Genomic DNA, 24,160 nt, shown 5'->3' with positions numbered 1-24,160 from the left:
ATCAACAAGATGGAGAATAGAGAGGTAAGAGGTAAAACAAGAAAAGAAAAATTGACGATTCATAAAAATGACAAAAGCTAAAACTCACAAAAACACTTGAACATGGCTACGAAAAGGATACTTAAACAAAGAAACTGAATCTCTAATAAAAGTCACACAAGATAACATGATTAAAACCAACTATATCAAAGCAAAGATCGATAAGACCAAAGAAAACAGCAAATGTGGACTCTGAAGACAAAGAGGAAAAAAACAGTAAACTACCAAAGTGAATGCAGCAAACTAACCCAAAAAGAATATAATAACACAATCAAGTAGGAAAAGCAGTACACTGGGAACTATGCAAACAACTGCATCTTGAACATCTAGACAAATAGTACAAAACTGGCAGCAGTACTTGAAAATGGAAAGTCACAAAATCCTATGGGACATGGACATACAGACAGATAAACTCATCCAAGCAAGAAGACCAGATGTCATAATACTTAACAAGAAGGAAAAGACCTGCCAGATTGTAGATTTTGCAATTCCAGCAGACCACAGAGTGAATATCAAAGAGACAGAAGGGAAACAAATACATGGAACTGGCCAGCGAGCTGAAAGGGATACAGAAGATGAAGAAAGTCAAAATCGCACCAATAATAGTAGAAGTACTAGGAACAATCCCAAACAACTTTAAAAAAAGAATGGGAGAGATTGGAATCAGAAGAATGGCTAAGAAGATATAATGGATAACAATAATGAAAACGACTGAAATATTAAGGAAAACCCTTGAATGCAGAGATTAATACACATCAGCTACAAACACTAATCAGTGATATAGAACTGCAACAGAAGTAAAACAAAAAGATAGAACACCACATGGAATCAAAGCAAACGGTATAATTATAAGTTAACCCCCATCAAAAAAATAGTAGTGTCAACATCAACTGACACCACACAAAATAATCATGAAAGGTCGAGGAGGATGGAAGGACCAAGGAGAGAAAACACTAATCAGACCTCCACTGGATGAGTGCAAAGAGGAGTGAGACCTTGGACAAGCTTATTGTCATCCAAATTCCAGTGAAGGGCAATGGTTGGTGCCAGTGAGAAAGCAATCGTAAATGGCTATTGCAATAACACAAATTCATTTGCAAATTTTATCAGAAAAAGTGGAGAAATCTGGGAAAACTTGTCACCTAGACTCCAGAAATCACCACAGATTAAGAAAAAAAAAAAAAACATATAACTAGACTCATTTCATCATTTAATGTACCCTGTTTTGGTTCAGTTTAACTTTCTACAAGACATAAGTGATGACTCATTAGCAAAAATAGTGCAATGGAAGGGATTTGTGTTAAGTGTATTCTGATGAAGAATTCTTAAATACCAACAGCTTTGGATGGTCACACTTAAAAAAAAGAGGATCAGTGCAAGAAATGGAATGTGTTCAAGAAATATCTCAGACAAATTAAGAAAAGCTATTTGACTAATTCTCAATTTTTCACTAGCAAGAACATTCTATTATATTGACAATATTTCTGAGATAAGGTATTATTCACATTTCTTGGTTGCTGCTATTTTCACCTTTAGAATGTTGTACTTTGTGAATTAAAGTTAAAATAAAAGACAGAGCAACACAGAGATCAGGAAATTCAAAGAATCAGTGCATATGCAAGACTATTGTGACCTCTTAAATAGGCCAAGTATACAAAATAAATACAGTATAACCAATCCCCTCTCCCAAACTAATTTTTAAAATCAGCAAAATACAAAAACAGCAAAAGCTCTACATTAAATTTTAAACATCATGTCATAAAACCTTTAACTGGATCAGTGCACACGTGTGAGTGGCAATAATATGTGTGTGGAGTAAACTCCTAGACTAATGAACTTATTAATTATGGGTCAGATATATTCTAGGTAACACGTATATAATATGCACAAAAAAAAAAAAAAAACTTTACATGCACTTTATCATCAAAAAAGAAAAAATTAATTAAAAAAAAGCAATATAAATATATAGTTTTTTTTTTAGTTAGAATACAAGCATACAAACGTGTAATATTAGTATGTATCTAAAAAAAAAAAAAAAAAAAAAAAAAAAATCAAGTCTCCTCTTGGACAAATAACAAAGTTGATACAGGTGTTGGTTAAGAGATATTTTAGGGTTAATTCTAATTCAAAAACTTATGAAGGTACTTTAAAAAAATAAAACTATATTAGATATCTAAAATACATGGAATGCAGAATGAAAGCAATCTACCAAAGAATTAAGACTTTATAAAGGAAAGAGTTATTATTAAAAGTAAATGACACAAAATTCTATCTGTAGATAATATGTAAATCTTATTTGTGTTTTAATAGAACAATTAAGAGTTCAAAGGGTCTAAATGAAGAAAATGCTGTTTTGTCCGTATATATGTGTGTGGGAGTGAATTTGTGAGACTGTGTGTATAAGCTGTCACTATGTTTAGTAGTCCATGACTGTCTTATGTTGTTTGCCAATAAGTTTGCAGCTAAGCCGCCAAAGAAGATCAAAGAGTATAACGGCTGAAATGTGAAAATGGCAGCAATCAAGATGATGGATAAAGCCAGAAAAATGTTAATGGATTAAAATGTAGAAGACATGCATAAATTGGTCAATGTGGTTGTATTTATTTGTCCTTTAAAAGATTGCACATATTGGTTGAAAGGTACACCCAATCACTGCCCCTTAAGGAGCACGTAAGCAAGCCTATATAAACTCAAATCCTTAAGGCTCTCCCTTGTTTGCTACAACATTGGTTAACAGTTGATTGCTTAATGACGTCAAGCCCCAGACAGCTATTGCAAAGCATTGTTCTCTTCCTCCAATAGAAGAACCAGCAACCACTACAATGGGCTCAAAGCATGAAACATGTTAAGACATTTTTTCAAGTAAAATAAGTTCCATGAATGAAAGCAAAAGTTCACACAAACCCAATTCAACCTTTTGCGCTTATTTTAGAGCACAATTCTTATTTTCCCTTGTGTGAAAATTGAACTTTTCTTTTATAAGCAAGCAAAATTCCCCAATGTAAACCTTTTACAACCAATAAGAAATGATACTAATTATCCATAGTCTTTGCAATAAAAAATAGATACTGACCATCAAAGAAATAAAAAGTGTGTATCACTAAATAAATAAAAATAAGGAGTGATAGGCAGTTGCAGAGTTGGAGGTTTAAAAAAAATTACAAGAGAGAAAATGCCATGAATAAAGATTGAACTAAGTGGAAGGATTTTGGCTTTTGGGCTTTTTTTTATTCTGTTCTGTTATGTGAATTAACAGAGATACTTTTAGTTCTTGTCCAAAATTCTCCCTATATTAAAAAACAAAAATATAGTAAAATCTATATGATGTACATACCTGTGACAAAATGAAAATATATTCCAAAACTCACGTAAATTTATTAAGTAGTTTGTAGTTTTCTTTTCATAAAGAAAAGAACTTGTAGGCATTAAAACATAAATTTAGTTTGAATTATCGTTGAGTTACTTCGTTTGTTTGAAAATTATTTTGCAAAATGGCAGGCAAGACAGTTACTCCTTGGATGCTCATAAAATTTGATTTTCTTATTTAAAAGTAAAACTACTTGATAAATTTGTCATTTTTGGAACATGATATTTTTGTTTCATCATTGGTATGTACATCATAAACATTTTTCTTTATTTCCTTTTTGAATATAGAAGGAATTTTGGACAAGAACTTTACATTTTGCTGATTCAAGTGATTTCGAGTTTATGTGTAGACAGAAATTTTGTAATGATTCTTTTGTCTCCATCTTAAACCATATATCGGAAAGTTATCCGGTTAGCAAAGTTTCTTCCACATCTACTGTCTTTTCTCACCCTACTTTGACATTGTCTGATGAGATCGTAGAAAAGTCTATCTAATCCTAAGGGAGATATCCCATCTGCCTTAATTTAGTTTAAAAAAAAAAGAAGAAAAAAAAAAGACAACGGTTGCCCAATCCCACCCTACAAGAAAAAATAATTGTTCATGAAAATAAATAAATAAATAAAACACTTGTCTAGCCAAAATCACTATCAAAAATTTCCCCCACTCTCTACCGGTGTCTAAACCTAAATATGGATTTCATGAACAAAGCTTCTTTCTTAGAACTGCTCACCTGTGGAACTCTGTCCAGCTGGTCTGCTTTCCAGCTGACTACAATATAGGTGTCTTCAAATCCAGCATAAACAAGTTCTTATTGAACCGTCCTCTTAAATAATCTAATTATACCAAATTTTCACTACTAACAATTATTATACTATTGTTCCAATGACTACCATACACACATTGGCTTTTATCCTCGGGTGGCCTCCAGGCCTTGATATGTGGTGACCCCTTTGTAATATTAAAAAAAAAAAAAGAAGCTGGTCTATATGGCAGAGTTTCCTAGTTCTTAGTTAACACAGATGGTATTGTGCTACTTGGTAAAACATTTATTGATGTCCAGTCTGCTATTAATGAGCTTCAGTATGTTGCAATCACAGATTAAGATGAAAATAAATGCCTTAAAGACAAAAGCACTCGCTGCTGATTTTGCCATAACAGACAAAACACCCACTGTCCTTAATGGTGATGCTGTTTAAGAGGTTGGAAGTTCAAATATCTTGGTGCCATTATCACAACCACAGATCAAGGTAGAGCTGAATTCACCTTACACGTAATGCCTTCTGCGAACTCAATTACTAGCTCTAGTCAAGAACTGAGATAAGGCACAATACAAATATAAGAATCTGCTGAGCACTGGTGTGAATAATCCACCTTTATGGCAGTCAGTACTGGCCTGATGACAGCAGTTCTCAAATACAGTATATTTTTCTTGTAAAAGTAACTCCCTTCAACAAGTCACCCTCACAAGACATTTATGCTGGATCAGTCATATCCTTCGCTGTCAACCAGGACAATTGCCCGAGCTCCCCTACTGGGTTGGAAAAAGTGATATGGTGGATAAAGAAAAATTCTATTGATGATGGTTAAACCAGACGTGGAACCCAACCTAGAGTTTTCTGTTAAAATAGCCAGGGTTGCGCAGTCGGAGTCAGATTTTTTTTTTTATCCGACTCCTTAAGTCCAATAAATTCATTTTTTTTTTTTACATGGTTTTCCTGTTTGGTTTTACCAGTTGCACAATTTAGTAGTTTTTGTATGGTTTTGCTTTTTTTTTTGGAGATATATCATATTTTGTACTGCAATGCTTCTACTTCATCAAGATATTTCAGTCCATCAGATCACTGCAAATCTTGTCTGGACAGTTGTTTTCGTTTTGGTTGTGATGTAACACAGGATCAATGAAAATTCTGTCTTAGAGTGAGATCACTGTGGATTACATTGGATAACAATCAGATTGTAATCCGAAAGTTATCCAGTTTCTGAATCAAATGGAATTTGGTAGTCCAGGATCGATCCGGAATTACAATCTTATCTAAAAGAAAAAAGGACCTAAACCAATAAGAAGCAAATAGCTTTTTCTTGTTTTTACTTTGATCCTCTTTTTATAAAGGCAATATTATCTTTTAAAAAATTTCTTCTCTGAATATGTGTCTTTACTCCCCTCTTCTGATGAGAAGCGTTTGACTTTGAAATGCCATGGCCTAAAGAGGTTTACCTATCTCTAAACATTGTATTCCCTTTTGAACTGATAGCATCATAAAATTTCATTGTAAATTTTTTATCTCTTTGTTATCTTAACTTATTCTATAAAGCTGGTTGAGTGTATATGTGAGTATATTTATCATACAAGTGAATGTTAAACGTACAAAATGATATACATGAAAAGTATTTATAAAGTATATGCTGAATAGGTGTGGGAGGCTAGTATATGGAACTGCAAAATAGATTTCCACATAGTGGTTAAGGAGTCGGAGTCGAGGATATCAAAGGAGTCGGAGTCAGTCAAACTTTTACCATCCGACTCTGCAACCCTGGAAATAGCGAGTGGATAGAGATCACCCAATTGTTGACTTCAAATAGTCAGGCTTTGTCAATCTTCATAAGGGATGTAGTGGCAAGGAGAGAAAAGGTCGACTCAACTTACTTCAGGTGAATGTTGTTTCAAATACAAGTAGTAGGTAATTGCTGCCAAAATCTATTGTTGATAAAGCAAAACAATATCAAAACGCTCCAGTGGACCAAGGCACATAAAGACTCGACAATAGAGCAGTGAGATAAAAACCTCTGAAATGATGAATCGAAGTTTAAAATCTTTAGGTCAAATAGAACAGTCTATGTGCAATGAAAAGTTGGTCAAAACGTTGAAACTCCTTTTATTACACCAATCATAAAGCATAGAGGTGATTGTTATAGTGGTGGTGATAAAGGAGGCTTTTGCTAATTGCAAAGTTATGGATTTTCATAAGGCGAAGTACAAATTGAATCAGACTGACTATCAAGCATAATCCAACATCAAATGATCACTACTGTAACATGACTTATGGGGGAAAAGATTTGTGTAAGCTAATAACCCAATGTATAATAGAAAACTCTGCTAGAGATACATTAAAACAAAGAGAGTTAGCAGATCCTTCAACCAATGTCTTAGCCATCACAGTTAGCAAACTTAAATTCCATTGTACTCTTGATGAATGTTGAGAATCTGAAGAAATGAAAATGGCCACAGGGGCTCGTTTTGATTAATCAAAAGTTTGAGATTTTTTTATTGTGTTCGTTAATTTGAATTAGATTTGTATTTAGAATAAATAAAACTATTGTAGTGCTTAACTTGTTTTATTAGAAATAACACTTAGTATGAAAAATATTTTTTACGGTGGTCAAATATTTTTAACTGATAGTAAACTAACAAAGTCATAATAAATATTTCAAAGTTTCTCCATCTTACACTATGAACAATTCAGCATATTTGGTTAGATTCCAAACAGCTTTGACTATTTCATCTGTTGTAATGGACAAATAGTGAGTTAATATGGTGAATAGAAAAAAAGTTATCCATGACCTTGACCATTTGACTTACATATCACCTATTTAATTCAATTTTTAAGAGCATGATCAATATTTTGACCAAGTTTAGTGATTATTGGTATAGCCATGTGGACACTAGACTGTACATTAACAAACAGTGACAAACCAACAAACTTTATCGAAAACATAATTTCTTTGAAGACAATAAATGTTGGTTTGGTCATTTTGCAAAAAACTGTCAGAACCTTGGTGCATTTTGATAAAACAGTTTTTATGTGTTTTTTCGTTTTTTTTTGTTTTTTTGGATTTAAAAATTCTACTTATTGCATGATACAATTACCAGTCTAATCATATTTGTATTAAACCACAGCAACACAAAATTATTCTATTTGAGGTTTAGGTCCTTTGTTTCAATGCTTAATGCACTTAAACATCAAATATAAGGTCTTGTGTCCACATAATTTAATACAGGAACAGACATGGTGACAACTGTAATGTTGTGTACTATGCAGGTTTGAGGTGTCGTAAGGTATAGGGTCCGACTGACTCATAGGATTCTATACTATCTAAATCTGAACCCTTGTTTTTAAGTTTTCTAATATTCAGACTGTCCATCAATTCTTTGGAAATAAAAAAAAAAAAAAAATCTAACTTCTAACATTCTTATGAGTTCAAATCACTCTTTCTGAAATCTCCAAATCCACAACCCTCATTGGAATTTGAAAACCAATAAGGAAAACAACATGGAAAAGATTTCAACTGACAGCACAACTCTTAGAAAAGTTCTCAAAAGAGTAACCAGGGTAACTATCTTTTTTCTCAGGATTTTGTAATCAATAGAATTGGAGAATATTTTCAAAGATACAAAGAAATTTTCTGTAAAGATTATTTAATATAATTAGACAAAAAAGAAAAGTTTATTGCTTAAAAAATTACAAATTAGATACTTTGTTAACAAAAATTTTGCATGAAAGTAATATACTTTTCAAGACACATTGACAATGGCTTAATATGACTACAAAGAATACAGAAGATTATACTACATTTATTCGTAAGCATGTATATATGTGAAAATTTAAAATAATTTAAAAAGAACTGGACCATTTAGCAATAATCAGAGTTCGAAATAAAACTGACTATGCTTGGGTAAATCCCAATTTATGTTAAATAAAACAAGACGCGCATGCGTGACCTCCCTCCCCTCTGGTGCTGCATGTGAGATGACGCCACAAAAAATAATGAAGAAATAATGAATGTGAGAAGTGTGAAAGGCCAATGTTGCCTTCACATTTTCGCCAAGTTTCAGAAAAATCTAATGGATGGGGCAAAAGTTATGGGTAATTTTTTGCAATTTAGGTGTATTTGTGACCCCTTCTGAGCTCCTGGGAACGCTGAATCCCAGTGAAAATGGACAAACATTGCAGTTCTACGCCTGAAGACATGTATATTTGAATTCAGTGCCATGGAAAATCACTATATAGCCATACATATCAAGTTTGAGTAATATGAAAAAAAGCTCCAAAAAGGCATGTTTTTTAAGCCCTAAAAGTTCCAGACGGATGTGAACCAGAATTTTGCCAGAGTCATCCATAGTGAATTTATATTAAGAACTAGCGGGGGTACCCGGCGTTGCCCGAGTGTTTGTTTCCCGGGGGGGGGGGGGGAGAGTTTTAAAAAATGTTATGGTAGGTAAGTAGGAAGGATCAAACCCGGAGTCACGAAGGAAAATGAAGTGTGAAAAAAAAAAAAAAAACATCTGCAACGTTAACAGTTCGGCCACCAAGAAAAGTCCATTCCAGTTGTTTAGGAAAAAAAAAAAAAAAAAAAAACGACTACGGTAGGTCGGCGCGAACGTGAAAATATAATGTGAATTGTCCAGCACGCTAACCACTACGCCACAGAGCACTGCAGCTTAGTTTAGTGATTTTAAATAACTTCACATGAAAGAACTACGAAGCCAAACCGGTGTTCTCTTCTCAACTGTTCCTTGTGAACGATCCCCAAACGGTGTTAAGTGGTGGCAGGGGGAGGAGGAATTTATTAGAGAGAAAATATTTTACCACTTCCATTGATCTTAACCGATTTTGGCCGTGACTTCTCAGTAGAAAAAGTATAGAAATCTAAGATTATCGAGGAATTTGAGAAATAATAAGCCTATAACACACCTCAGATATTGTTCTGCCGTTTGTGCATATTATATTTGCATGAAATATCTTGATTTTTAATCCTATTAATGTCAAAATCAGACGGGAAAAAATGAGTTTATTTTATTTATATAGATACAATGGCCTCTACATTTTGGCTGTTTCAGGAAAATCTAATGGATGGATCAAACGCTATGGAGGAAAAAGTGTCATTTTTGGCCATTTTGGTGCATTTTTGACCTTTTCAACCCAGTGTAAAGGGATAACGGTGCAGTTTCAGGCCTTAAGACGTATATTTGAGTTGACCACCATGCAAAACCACTATATAGTCAGACATATGAAGTTTTTGTTGAGAAATATCAAAAAAAGAGCCACAAGAAGGAGCATTTTTAGCACTGAAAGACTCCGGGGACACGAACCAGAATTTTGCCAGGGTCACCCATACTGGATTTGTATTAAGAATAATGGGCTCCACATTTTGGCCAAGTTTCAGAAAAGTCTAATGGATGGATCAAAAGTTATGGGGCAAAACGTATCATCTTTGGCCATTTTGGGGCATTTTTGACCTTTTTTGAGCTCCTGGGGACGCAACAGGAATTTTTGCAAAAAAAAAAATTTTTTTTTACTGTGCACATCTATTTAATGAAATACAATTTGTGGCAAAATTTCAGGAAAAACTAATGGACAGTTATCTGGCAACAATTGTCCGGACTAACAGACACATGGAAGCACCGATGCCACTGAAAACATATGTGTCTCTCTGATAAATCGGGGGGACCAAAATGTGCGTTTAAACTAGGCATTGATAAAAGCTAAAAGCATTTTTTTTAAACAATTAAATACATGGGACACATAATTGATGAAAAGGACTGAAAGTCAGATCTAACCAGGGCTATAGCAATGAAAAAAAAAAACTAAAAAAACTAAATATACTTCTACCAATAATTGTTTACACATTACAAGATTTTGAGGGATTTGCAAATTATTACAACAATTTTATTCCACTAATTTAGTAAAAAAGATACGAAAAGGAGCAGATCTTCTGAATATCAAAGGGCATTCAAAGAAATTATGAAAGCTTTAAAATCTAACTAATCTTGTTATGCATTATGATCCTAATACAGAAATATGTTGTGACTGATCCTAATAACTTTAGATTAGATGATGTTATACAACACAAGGAAAATAATGAATAGTTTGAAGTCCATGCATCAAGAAAACAGAAAATACTTAAAATTAAATAAAAGAAGGAGCACTTAGTATGTTTGCAATAAAAAATTTACTAAATTTTTACATGGAAGAGGATTTATTTTGCTTACTGACCACCATCTATTACTACAGTAGAACCCTGGGATACAGCATTAATCCGTTCCAGGGTTAGTGAAATCGCTGTATGGCATGGCCTAAGCAAAATTTTATACAGTACATATTAAAAATTAGTTACAAAATACAGTACAGTGTATAACACATATGTATATAATTAAATGACATTGTAAATAACACAGTAAAACGGGGCAAATACTGTAATCAGGGTCTGGAAAAACATTGTATTCCACATCGTAACTTGAAAAAAACGTATCCCGGGGCCACTGTATCTTGGGGTTCTACTCAATATTTGAGTCTAAAGAAGGCTCATATTACCCATTATCTGCTAAGATGAGGAACCATTCTTTTAAACTATATACATTTACAATTGAATTCTTTATATCAAAGAAAATAGGATATTCAAACGGATTGTCATGGATAATTCTGAAACTAAACGAACCTTTAGCGGAAACAATGGTGACTGCATTAAATACAGAAATGGAGATAAAAACTTACTTTGCAATATAGGAAAGAATTACCAATAACCATCAAGATTAGATTTAAAGCCAAATTTGGTACTGGCAAGAAATAGGCACCCAGAGGATTTCAGTACTTATAAAGTCAGTTTTTAGTATTGATAGAAAATTTAAGTCAAGCCCAGAAATGGCTTAAGTAGTTTATGATTTAAAAGATACCTTATGTTTTTTTCTTTCAGATCATAATATTATTATGTTATTTTCAGAACAAACTTATGATTCTTTGTCAATCCATAGGAGTGACTCCACAAGGATTCAAATCCCCTGTGTCACAAGTACACTAAAATTGACCATCTTATATTACAGAAAAATGAAAAAGAAATCATCAGCTGACAAAATAAAAAGTTAAATTGCAAAAACATTTTTCTTCTTGTGATATTTTCTTCATATGGTAAGCGTAATAATATCACTTAAGAAAAAGCGTGATAATATCACTTGAGAAAAAATATTGAAGGATTTTCATACGAAACATCCCCAAATTACGAGAATAAAAGTTCTTAAGAGGCATTACATTTGTTGGCCTGGTATAGAAAAAGAAATAAAAGATCTGGTGGAATTTTTTAGATGTTGTGCAATTGTAGGAAAAGCATGATCAGTAAAAAATTATCTGTGCCCACAAACGACACAATACAGTTGACATACCGGTTCTTGCCAGATCACCAGATGGGTGACTATTTGGGAAGGCTAGGTGCTGTATGTATCTTCTGGGAAGGTTGGGTATGGTGCCAGCACCCTCACCCCGAAAAAAGAACTCCTCGCTACAAAAGCATCTACAAAAAATGTGGATGACCTATGCCCCCCCCCACCCCCATGGGACTGAAATCTATGGATGGAGAAATGAACAGATTATGGTCAAGATTACTTATAGATATGTAGGAACACTGAATGGGATTTATTACCTTATTGTGGTAAATAGTTTCATGGAGTGGTCAGAAGTTATCAAATATACAGTTTGCAAACAAAATCTTCACAAGATTTAGTATGTCTGATAATGGAACTCAATTTATGGTTAAACAATTTGGAGATTCCTACTAAAAAGTTTCAGGTTACAATTTTGTACCATTCAAAATCTAATGGTCAAGTCAAATACTTTGTAGCTATGCTTAAGCAAGCATTTAAAAAAAAAAATCAAACTAAAGTGACACTGAAGATGAATTATTATGAGTTTCTTAGAGTGAATTGGATAACTCAAAAACCAAGAACAAATTCAAGAATGTCATTAGCTAGACTTATGTTTTCAAAAAAGATACAATCAAAATTTAAAAAACTAGCACCTAACAAATCCAAAATTTTTCAAATCTATTTTAAAATTATAATAGAAAAATTAGCTTGAAAGAAGGTATTATTTAGAAACAAAATGTAAGACTATTGTATATAAAGCAGCTGAAAAAAAAAAAAAATTAAAAGACTCTTAAAAGCAGCTTAAAAAGAGGTATACATCTGAACCAAATCCTCATAGGGAAGAGCCAATGAATGTAATTGATAATTTGTTTGAACTACCAAAACCTCCATTAACACCAGAACAGGAATGTTCTAAGCAAACAGCATAAAAGATAATCATCTTCAACTTTGGCCAGGGATTTAAAGACAAAAAGTTATGACGTGAAATTTCGGAGGGGAGGAGGGCATGAACAGCTTCCTCACCGTCAGAATGAACTTGGCCTGAAAAGGACTCTACGTAGTGTTTTTTTTTTGTTTTTTTACTTATTATTTATTAGGAAGTACACAATTAATTTGCAGTCTTGTGTTAAAATGTATTTATTCTTAGTAACTGTCGAACTACAAGTTTATAAACTAATTTTATTAATATTAGGCCATTTAGTTATTTTGTTATGTAGAGAACCTCAAAACATTTGTAATTTGTTTTTAGTTCACTTGTACATAGAATCTTTCTTTAAATGATCAATTAAAATTTGTGTAATAGAAGTAGTAGTACATTTATGCACTTTTAAATATTGCCAAAATAGGTAAAATACAGCAAGAGTGAACTAATTCTTTTATATAATTACCAAGAAATAAAAGCAAATATATAAAGTAAATTTCTACTCTAGTAGGGGAATTAAAAATTTCAACTTAACATATAAGCATTACTCTTTATAATTCAAATAGAGTTCTCTGGTAGTACGATTGTAGGTAAAAAGACATTCGACCCATAATCTATTACTGTAAGGCCAGGTGTAATAGCATTTAGGTAAAATTCCCATGTGTTGATCACAGCTACAAGTGATCTGGTGATAGATCTTTGAATCTCAATGTAAAAACAATCATGTCTAACCATACTGAAAAGCCATGACAACTTGAAGTGTTTCTATCGAGATAAAGAAAATTGAAAAAATACTTTTTTAAACTTTACCTCAAGTTAAATCCTTTTACTTTGAAGGTATTTTAAATAATGTTCCGATAACATTTAAATAACAGCTACAATTTTGTCGACTTGAAATACACTAATATTGTTTTATTCATTTAATAACAAATTCATTTTTAATTATTTGGATCATTTAAACTACTATTCTCATCTTTGTCTTTATTTTCACAATGTTTCAGCCAATGTAACCGTTAACCTTCTTCAAATGCATCTTTTCAAACTTGAGAAGCGTTAAAAAATTTTTTTAACAGAATCCTTTATTGAAAATCCATGCAGTAAATATATAACTCACATTTCATCAGACATGATTGGGTTGTAGTTTTAAATTTTGATTTTCTGTATTATTATTGCCAGGAGTAAGGATCAAGCCATCAATCTCCAGAATGTCACTTGAAACGGATTCTTAATCAATACTCTTAATTGTTCGGCCATGGGTTTGGCATTCCATATAAGTTCCCATGTTCAACAAAGATTTCCAAGTGAGAAGATGATGGTCAGAGATTACTTCAACAGAAACGTTATGAAAAAAACAATCAGAATGAGAATAGGAGTTTGAATAATAGAGATTATCAATCCTTATCTCAAAATTTTTGAAAAGAAATAATTTTGTTTTCTCACAATTAACAAAAACCAAAACCATAACTGAACAGTGATAAAGCAATTGTTTTTATTTAAATTAAAAAAAAACAACTTTTTTAGTCAATTTAAATATTAGGTTGACAAAAAGATTCTTGTGGAATTTTAAATATTGATTCTAAATATTGTATTTTCAAATAAGTCTTCATTATAATAACTTTACTTTATATATCAGTTTAAAGAGCGTTTTTCACTAATTGTTTAAATTACAATCGTTTTAAAACAATCATATCTTCTTTTCAGAATGTTGAATACAAGATTGAAAAAAAGCAAATTCACACAATTTTCTTATTTAAATTCAAACAAAAGCTGCTGAAAAAGCTCGCAATATAAACAAAGTATTTGGCCCAGGAACTATTACTGAATGCACAGCACAATGATGGTTTGATTCATTTTGTGGCGACAAGAATCTTGGAGATGATGAGCATAGTGATCGGCCATCAGATGTTGACAACAACCAATTAAGAGCCTTAGTCAAAGCCAATCCATGCACAACAGTTCAAGAACTTGCTTTTGAATTCAACGTAACATATACAACAATTTCCAACCACTTGAAAGAGATTGGGAAAGACAGAAAGATTTGGTAAATGGGTGCCTCATAAATTGAATGAAAACCATGTCATTATGAAGTGTCATCTACCCTTCTTTAATGCAACAAGAACAACCCGTTTCTTGACTGGATTGTGACTTGCGATGAAAAGTGGGTTGTTTATGACAACCGACGATGCTCAGCTTAGTGGTTAGACGCCGACGGAGCTCCACGATACTTCCTAAAGCCAGAGTTGCACCATAAGAAGGTCATGCTAGCTGGTCTTATCCATTATAGTTTTTTTGAATGCAGGCGAAACCATTATGGCAGAGAAGTACTGTCAAATGTCAAATGGATGAAATGCATCAGAAACTTTAACAACAACATCCAGCATTAGCCAACAGAAAAGGCCCAATTCTCCTCCACGACAATACCCAACCGCACGTTGCTAAATCGACCATGCAGAAGTTGTAAGAATTGGGTTATGAAACTGCCTCATCCCCCATACTCTCCAGACCTCTTATGTATCACTTTTACAAGCACCTCAGCAACTTTCCATGTGAGAAATGCTTCAAAAACCTAAGCAATATCAAAAATGCTTTCAGTGACTTCATCATCATCAGAACGCAAGCTTTTTACGTTACTAGCATAAATACACTTATTTTGCATGCTTATTTCAATAAATAAATTTTTGTTTGAGACAAGATATGTTGTACTTGTTGCGGTGTTTACCCTGGATCGGTTGAGCCCGCTCCATCCAACAAGTTCATCACATCCCGTATAACAACTGATTAGTCGCGGCGATCCAAGTCTGTTTCCATTACAAGTGTAAGCCATTTGCGGTTCCATCGGTAGAACCCATAGAGGTGGAGGTCAAGGATCATTTCAGCATCTTGTTTCACTTTCCTGAGCCAGGTTTTGAGTTGGTCACCATAGTGCTTCTTCCAGTCTGATGGTAGTGCTAGGTCAATGGCTTCACAAATGAGGTCACCTGGGTTTCGAAGAAGCGCATGGCTGAATCAACAAAGGTGTCTGGCAAGGAGGGATTGTTGAAGGGAGCATGTCTTGTAACGTGCCTGAACCATGTTGTTAAAGATGAATTGTTACTCGTGGACACATAGGATGTGGCATAGGCAATGATGGTCGAACATCTCCAGCTTGTGAAGGCCACTTTCATGCATAGGCTAGGTTTGGCAGCCATAAAGCAGAATAGTGTGGACCAAGGCCTGGTAGATCCTGACTTTTGTGTTGAGCCTTATCTCTTTTCGGAACCAGAGCTGCAATTGCAGTCAACAAAAGGTAAGATGAGCACTGCCAATGCAGTTGTGGATATCTTCCTCTCCTTGGCCTGTTGCGGTGATGATGAAACCAAGGTATGCCTGGACTGGAGAGTAAGGAAGCGCTCCTACTGGCTGTCAAAATGGTCCATATAGGCATGTGTAACTTATGGTCAAATGTTGATCCTGTAGGATTGGTTGTCATCCTATTACGATCATCTCTGCCAGTCAAACTTCCTCCCATGCATTCTTGTCGTGACACCGATTCTGCAAAATGGGCTGGGTTCGGCGCTATAACCAAGCTGAAAAGTCAAAACTCCCCTCACCTGGATATACATGCAAGTTTGGGTACTGCTTGTGAATTTCAAACTCCCTCGTTACTTCATCTAATATTAATTCAACACTTATTCCAATTACGACTCCTGCTACGGCGTCCACAAGATCCGACGCACTCACTGTCCCAGCGCTGCAAGTGTCAAATCAGCAAGCTTGGTTGTTTCGTTTGTTTCATCGCTTGTATATTTCATCATTTTGCATGTTGGAATGTCTGAACTCTGAAATCTGAGGAAACACAAGGACTCACACAGCTCATGCTCTCCATTAATACAAGGTCGATGTCGCCTGCCTCTCCGAAGTCTGAGATATGTTCATCTGAATTTAAAAGTTCAAAACTGCAAGAACTTTCTTATCAACCTGATAATTCAAAACCATGCAGTTTCATGCTACAATTTATGAAAAAACTTTAGTTGGGCTTGTTTTATTGCCTATCAACTATCTATTTAATGCTGAATAAAGATTTTAAATGGAATTCTTTAGGAATTATAATTATTTTATACTATTAGAAAATATTAGTCTTAAAAGAAAGTTTTACAGTGAGGGAAGGAACATTACTTGCTAGAAAACATTTTTAGCAGCTGTTATCTTTGTTCTCAATACAATTTACTCTCAGTAGTCACTTTCTATTTGTGAGGAAAATAAAAAGAAATAAAGTTTGGATTTCTACAAGAATCAGATTTAATAATACGGTTAGAGATAAACTTATAGATACTAAGGCATGACGTTACCAGCCGATTGATTAGACCAGGCTTCTTCAATCTCTTGTCTAACTGAAGAGCCAAAGAAGAATGTGGTGAGTCACATGACCAATTATGTAATAAATCCACATCTCATCCTAAGGTATCATAATCGCCAACTTGTTTTCAGGGGTTGCAGTCGACAAATTCATGGCCCTGTTGACAGAGCAAAATTTTAGTTGGGACACTGAATATTACAAGAATCTAAAGAAATGCATGGAACTCATATGCCCTAATTTGATCAAAATGTTAAATAAACTACTTAGAAAATTTTTTTAAATAATAAAACATATCAAACAAAAAATAACTTATTCAATGATATTTGCCTAAATATACTCATATTTTTACACACACACACACACACACACACTAGACATACGCTTGCAATGCCTTGAAAGTAATGAGAACTATGTAGTCACATTTTCAGTCCTACTTTTATTCTATATTTTTTAATTTCTAAAAGAAAGTGAAAAGTCTTTACAGTTTATGGATGTATGGCACAAAAATATTATTGTAAAATATCAAAATATAATTGTAAAAGTCCTAAATACAAAATTGGTATAACCATTGGATTCTTATAAAAATTTACTTGAGAAAAGTTATTTAATCTTAGTATAGGTTTTCAATTGCCTCCCCAGTAAACAATAAGTAGACCCTAATAACCCCAGATGAAAAGAAAATTTGAATGGTATCATTAATTTCTTGAAAAACTGAACTCTTTGTAACAAACTTTTTTTTATATGCATAGATAAAATTTTTATGGACTAGGAATTGGAATTTAATGAAATGATTTGAAAGTAAACATAATGTATTTAACATAAATATTAGACTGATCCATTGGGTCTCAACCATCACGACTATTTATTCTACTTTAATTTCATTTGAAAATCATAGACTGTGACATACCTAGTTCTTGCATAACTAAAAATAAGTCTCTTTACTTTTATTATATTGTTATATTATTAGGTTGATGCAAAAAATAATAATATTTTTACGTTCAACTTCATCAACCTAATACATAGAAGTATTATCCTGTTTATTATTTTTAAACAGAAATAAAAAAGATTCATTTTGCCATTTTACTTATGTTTTTTTTGTGATATACACACACATATACTGAAAGCAATCACTCTTTCTCTAAATGCATAGAGATATTAAAATGGTTGAATGTGCATAATGCGAACTGAGGTAGGAGAAATACATAGATAGTTAAGAGAAAAGAAGGTCATGTGTTTAGTTTATTATATATTAGAGCTAATTAAAACAGAAAATGTTTTTAAAATGTAACTCAATCCCAGAACTCAAGTAGATTTTAGCATGTATCTTTTGTTATTAAAGTATATAAGAAATTACTTTGAGGAAACAAACGTTTATTAACTCACATTTAGTATAACAGGTTTGCATAAAACGGTTAAATAACTATCAATCTGGTAAGTCACGCATAACTATAAGAGATATTATAGAACCCTAATCAGTTATGAACCTGTGCCTTGAAAAGATCACCCTCATAACTAGAATGTGCTGTTTACTGATCAACCATCGAAAAGGCTAAACAATTATAATGAACCCAATTTACATCATTCTACATTCTCATTGAAATCTTTGTTTGACATTCATTTCTACTCATTAGCTTTTTTATCAAAATGTGTCTGTTCTGTCTTCAGACCGGGCTCCTTTTTAACAGGGACACATGCTTTAAGAGCACCGGTGCCTCGTTCTCATTCATCTCTGTGTGAGTTTTTTCTTATATAGTTTTCTTTCTTATTTCTTCCCTTCCTGATCTTTCTTTAATGGAAAATTTAGCCATTTAGGCATTCCAAATAAAAAAAAAAAAAAAAAAAGGAAAAGTTTCATATTGCTGTTCTTCGAATTCCCACGTGATCTCATTCTAGTCTTGTTCTGCGATTCTGTCCCTCCTTCCTCCTTTTCACCGCGGAATTTGAAATGACACGGACGGACTTTACTCGACTCCATGAACTGGGCTTTCCCCGTTTAAGCCATGAGGTATGTTCGGAACACCCTATTATTCCTTTACCTGGCTATTCCTTCTATGAAGAACTCAAAACCCTGTTTCTGTTTATTTAATCTAGTGTATGACTTCTATATTTAATTTGTAGAAATTCTAATTTATTCTTTCCTTCGCGCGCACAGAACTTATATCTTTTCTCAGACTTCTATTATTTTTATTTCATGGGCGCTTGGGCAGTTTATGCGCCGCACTAGAATAACAACCTTTGTAAAAAGGAGACATAACCGCTCCATACTTTCACCTAACTATTTAATAAAAAAAGAAAAGACATTTTCTAACCACTCCATACTTTCACCTAATGATTTAATAATAAAAAAAAAAAAAAGAAAGGACACTTTTTAGCCGCTCCAGACTTTCACCTAACAATTTAATGGAGAAAAGACACTTTTCTGTTACGGACTTTCACCTAACAGTTGATTGAAAAAGATAAGATATCCCAGAATCTGTTAATTTGGAAGCCTGTCCAAAACATAATTATTTTCATGTATTATTTCCCTTTGTTTAATTATGTTTTCTCCTTTTAACTATTTGTTTTGTTTCAGATTTTTTTAGCTAATTAATAAAGCGTTTTCAACGTATTAGTTGTTTTCGTTATGTTAATTTGAGTTTATCTGTCTGCCCAACGCACGCTTTCTAAAGTTGACTGCTAGACGGTATTGTAGGTACCTGAAAGCAAGATTCTGAGGAATAACTGCCGCGAGTTCCAGAACAGTGTCATATTTATTAATGTACAAAAAGTTTAAGTCTGTTTACATTTAACTTGAGAAAAAGAGAAATAAGAAAGGGAGAGAAGGTGTATTTTTCCATTTTTGAAATTAAATATATTAAAGATAGAAATTTGTATATTTTGACAAGTATTAATCCTACTTTATTTTTTTAAATATCAAATCAAAGTTTTTATTGATATTTCTTGATTATTTGTTTTTATGTGTATGTGCATCTGTACAAGAGGTTCTTGGTTTTCCTGTCCGTCTTGAATACGTTTTAGATTGTTAAAATATTCCTCAAGACAGTTTTGTTTGTTTATATACCTAATACAAATTTATATGTTTAGAGTCATAGTTCTAACATTCACCCAGGGTCTATTGGGCTGGCTCTTTCCAATAAATTCACCACGTTCTGAACACTGGCTGATCAGGCACAGATATACAAAGCTGCTTCTGTTATGAGTGCAAGCCATTCACAGTTCCAACAACGAGCCCAGTAAAGGTGAGGGTCCAATCTGTTCAGTTCAGCATTCTGCTTCACCGTCCTGAGCCAGGTTTTCAGTTGGCCACTGCAATATTTCTTTCAGCTTAGTGATTCTGGTGTTGACTTCACAGATCAAGTCACCTGGGTCGTCGAAGGGTGCGACCGAACTAACGAAGACATCTGGTAAGGAGAGTTTTTATAAAATATAAAGACAATTATTACATCAGGTTTCAGAATTTTGAAGATGAGGATTGATTATTTAGATTATTAAGACTATTATTCTTATCTTGGTTGTTATTTATTACATTATCAAAGGCCGCCAATTTCAGCACAATTCACTCAATGCTTAATAATTTTTACGCTTTTTAAAAAAACAAACAAAATAAAAAAAAAATAAAAAATGGTGCACAGTAGAAGTGTAAAGCTTTGTTTGCAAATCCCACTGATGTTTTTGGGAGACTAAGGTAGTTCTAAAAGTTTGAAACATTTTTTGATCATCCCACATTGGTTTATTTACCACCAAATAGCCAAAAAACGTTTTTAAATCTTTTGGGGAACGTTTTTAAATCTTTCGGGGAGGGATCTCCTCGAAAGATTTAAAAACGTTTTTTAGCTACTTTAGGTCATAAATATATTTATATAGTTTTTAATCATTTTTTTTTTTTGTCTTATTAAAACCACTTCTACACATGGTTTTATGCGGGTCTAGGTTAGTAATAATTACCATGGTAAAAAAATTGAAAAAGAAAACCTGAGTGTTAAAATCTTTTTCACTTTTTCTTTTTCTGATTTTTAGTGAACCAAAAACATTGAAATTGTAATTTTAAATAACTGAACTGACCTTTTCTACGAATGTATCTTGATCAAGTTATAGAAATGTGAACGTTCGAGAAACAGTTAAGTAACAAATATCCTAGATTAGTGAGTTTTCTAACTTTATTTGAATTTTCACATTTAAATATTTCTTTTTTGGATGAATCTTTTTAACTTTAGTAAAATTAAAATAAATAATTTTAATGAAAAAATGAAAACTCAGATGGTTGATTCTGAAAAATTAGAAGCCCAAGATTCAAAATTTTCAAAATTGTCTATTTCTTTGAATGTCTTATAAAATCTGTTTAGGAGAAACCAATTGAGTTGAAATTCTCAGGAATGATCTAACTTATAGATCAAAAGAAGTGAAAATTCGAAAACAAATAGAAACTGTTCAATACAAATCATTGAATTTGGCTGGAATGACTATTTGTTCTATCATTTGTTAATTCATTTCTATCTGTGGATCTGTACCATATTCACTGAAGTAACTGTCATGTATGTCATCTGTTTGGTCTCAGATGGCCATTGTCCTAGGAATCACCTTTGCCTTCTGGAGATAATGACAGGTTTGTTACTTTTAGGGTGGAGTTATAGCCTATCAATTGAAGGGCATTCATCTGTGAGAGAATACCAACAAGACCGATCAGGCTATTTTTTCAGCTTGACAAGACTTCCTCTTTTTGGAGAGTTTGGTTTTCACTATAAGCTGACCTTGCCACTATGAAAGGCAGGTCAAAAATCGACTTCAAAAATATTTCTACAATCATCATTATACAGTATATAGAGATGTATGCAGAACAACAGGCTTTGATGATATGGCCATGCTGAAAGAATTGATAAGTTCTTAAGTTAATAGACATAGAAAAGTTGAGGTAGCAGAATTAGTTCACAGGGAAAGATCAAGGAAAACATAGGAGGAAGTGATAAGGATGGATTTGATAGAAAGAATGGTAAATAAAAACCTGTTTAGCTTGAAAGTCAATTTCTAAAAGCTGGCAAACATATGCCAGCATATAAAACATTAAACCAAATATGATATGACATGTATAAACAATAAATATCACACTTGGGATGCTACCTCTGAAATACACTTTAAAACTTCTTTGTTTCTACTAAAAGCAAAAACAAAAAGCTATAATCAATTAAACATGGTGGATCAGCTTAAAAGTACTTACATTTTTTTTATATTTAAAAGAGTAGTTATTCAGGGTGAAATAATCACAGTAATTTTAATTTCTCAATCTGGAAAAATCCATAAAAAAATATGTCAAACATGAAGAAGAAACAAAACTTCTAAAGTATTTAGGAATTTTTTAAATATTTAACAAAAAGGCAAAAATATCAATTTTGAACTAAATTTTGAGCTAAATAAAAATTAATGCCAAATTATAGAATCAAACCATTTTTATCATAATTAGATATCAAGACTTAAGTTTTATTTTTATTTTTTTTTTTTAATTGTTTTAATAAAAAAAGAGAAATTTTATTGGAAAGTTCCTGGATAAAATCTAAAAACAAAAAGATATTCTAATCATGTGACAGATTTGATGGATTATTCAGCAATCATAATAACCAGTGGGACATGTGCTTCATCTGTAATATATTGTTACCATGCTTAAAAATATTTCCATTCTTTGAATGCCCAGTGCAAAGCAGACTCTACAATATTATTATATCATTATTGTTTAAATTGAAACATACTTATCTAAGTACTCTAGTTAATGTAGTTTATATATATATATAATGGTTGCGGATCAATTTCCAAAAACCTTACTAGAAGTTTGTGACATATTTCCATTCTATGAATATCTGGTACGAACACAAATCTCATAAGATTATTTTTGGACAGAACAGATATTACACTTTGAATTGAAAGAAAATATTAAAAAAAAAAAAATGCATTTAAAACAAATTAGGCAGAAGGCCATAAAAAGTATGGAAAAAATGCATATCGTTGGTCTCCAGTGATAACAACGCCTATCTTACTCTTAACTAGAATCATCTCAGTTACCACAATACCACATTCACACTAAGAGCCATCCTACTTAAGATTTCTCTAACTTTGCCCCTAGCTGAGAGGGCAAGAAAGTATTTTAATTGAAATTTCACATTTGACATGATGACATCATCAGATGAAATTTTTTTAAATTACTTTTTCGTATTGCATCTTCAGCAATCAGGTGATAACGTAATATAAACACGAAATTGTCTTAGTGTATTAGTATATAGATAAGTTAAAGTCATTCTTTAATATTAGTCAAAACAGTTAACATCAAGAATGTTCGCCAAATGCACAATGAAGCACAGATGTATATCGAAAGTTCAATTTTATTGGAAATGTTGCTCCAATCAAGATAAATTTTCAATTTTATACATGTTAAAAAGTTAACATAAACATTTACTTTTCTACTATCCTATTCTAAATAATGTTTCAGCTACCAAATTTAAAAAAAAAAAAAAAAAAAGCCTTTGTAAATATATCAGAAACCTCAAGAACTTTAATCAGGATGTTCCACTAGCTTGGCAGGCCAGAACAGACTCCAATCAATTCCTTAAATAATGACAATAGCAAGGTGCTCAAAGAACATGTTCCCCCGAGTGGCACAACAGGGATAGACTCATGTGGTTGAAGAAGTTTCTTGTGGCAGGAGCACAGCAATCGATTTAAATATAAATCTGTTTGGAAGACTGGCGTCTTTCAGCCCTTTATTGATGCTGCCACATGGCCAAAGTTTATCGTGATTCCATTATTGATGTCTGCAATTGTTTACACAAGTTTTTCAACATTATAAAACCTTGCATAGTAATTGAACATTAAAAATTGGGAGTAGAGAGCTTATTAGATGACTGGCTCAGTGTGAATATGTTAGCTTCATACATATTTCATTGAATTGAACAATATTTATAAAAGTCCTGAAAATTTCCAATACCATTTTCTTTCTCAGAATTTAAAAAAAAAAAAATAATAATAATAATAATCAGTAATAAAATAAAAATTTACTCAAGGTTAATTATATATTTTTATATTCTTCTTTACAATTAAACTGACATGAAAAAAAAAAACATTTCTTTAAATAAGTCAACTTCCATAGTCATAAACTTTTAGAATTTCAATTAATTTCAATAACAAGTAATTTGTGTGTGTGTCTGTTTAATTTTACTTATTACACTTAATTAGGGATGTAAGTGACCAATGGCAAATATCTGAAATCAAGAAATTTCTCAAGCGAGGGTAGGGTATCACCTCCACGAATTTCTCAATCTTGGGAGATGCCCTGCCCCACTCATTTTCCCAACTTGCTCTCCACCCAGCATGTGCATGAAATTT

The 24,160-nt window shown here is 32.7% G+C and overlaps 1 protein-coding gene across 5 annotated transcripts in view; it reads right to left on the bottom strand.

Moving 5' to 3' along the window:
* Positions 1-24,160, bottom strand: part of LOC145279834 (uncharacterized) — a 192,612-nt gene that overhangs the window by 125,717 nt on the left and 42,735 nt on the right. Inside the window, exon 2 of one of the 5 annotated variants that reach the window (XM_080131265.1) lies at positions 22,008-22,074. The exons of the other annotated variants lie outside the window; for them this stretch is intronic. The gene's annotated coding sequence lies outside the window, so the exon portion shown is untranslated. The remainder of the gene's footprint in view (positions 1-22,007; positions 22,075-24,160) is intronic. 5 annotated transcript variants of the gene reach the window in all.

Source organism: Euprymna scolopes, chromosome 7 (genome assembly GCF_053919585.1).
Source record: "Euprymna scolopes isolate OS-2025 chromosome 7, ASM5391958v1, whole genome shotgun sequence".
NCBI classification, from domain to species: Eukaryota; Metazoa; Mollusca; class Cephalopoda; order Sepiida; family Sepiolidae; genus Euprymna; species Euprymna scolopes.
This window is presented reverse-complemented; position numbering and strand designations above follow the sequence as displayed.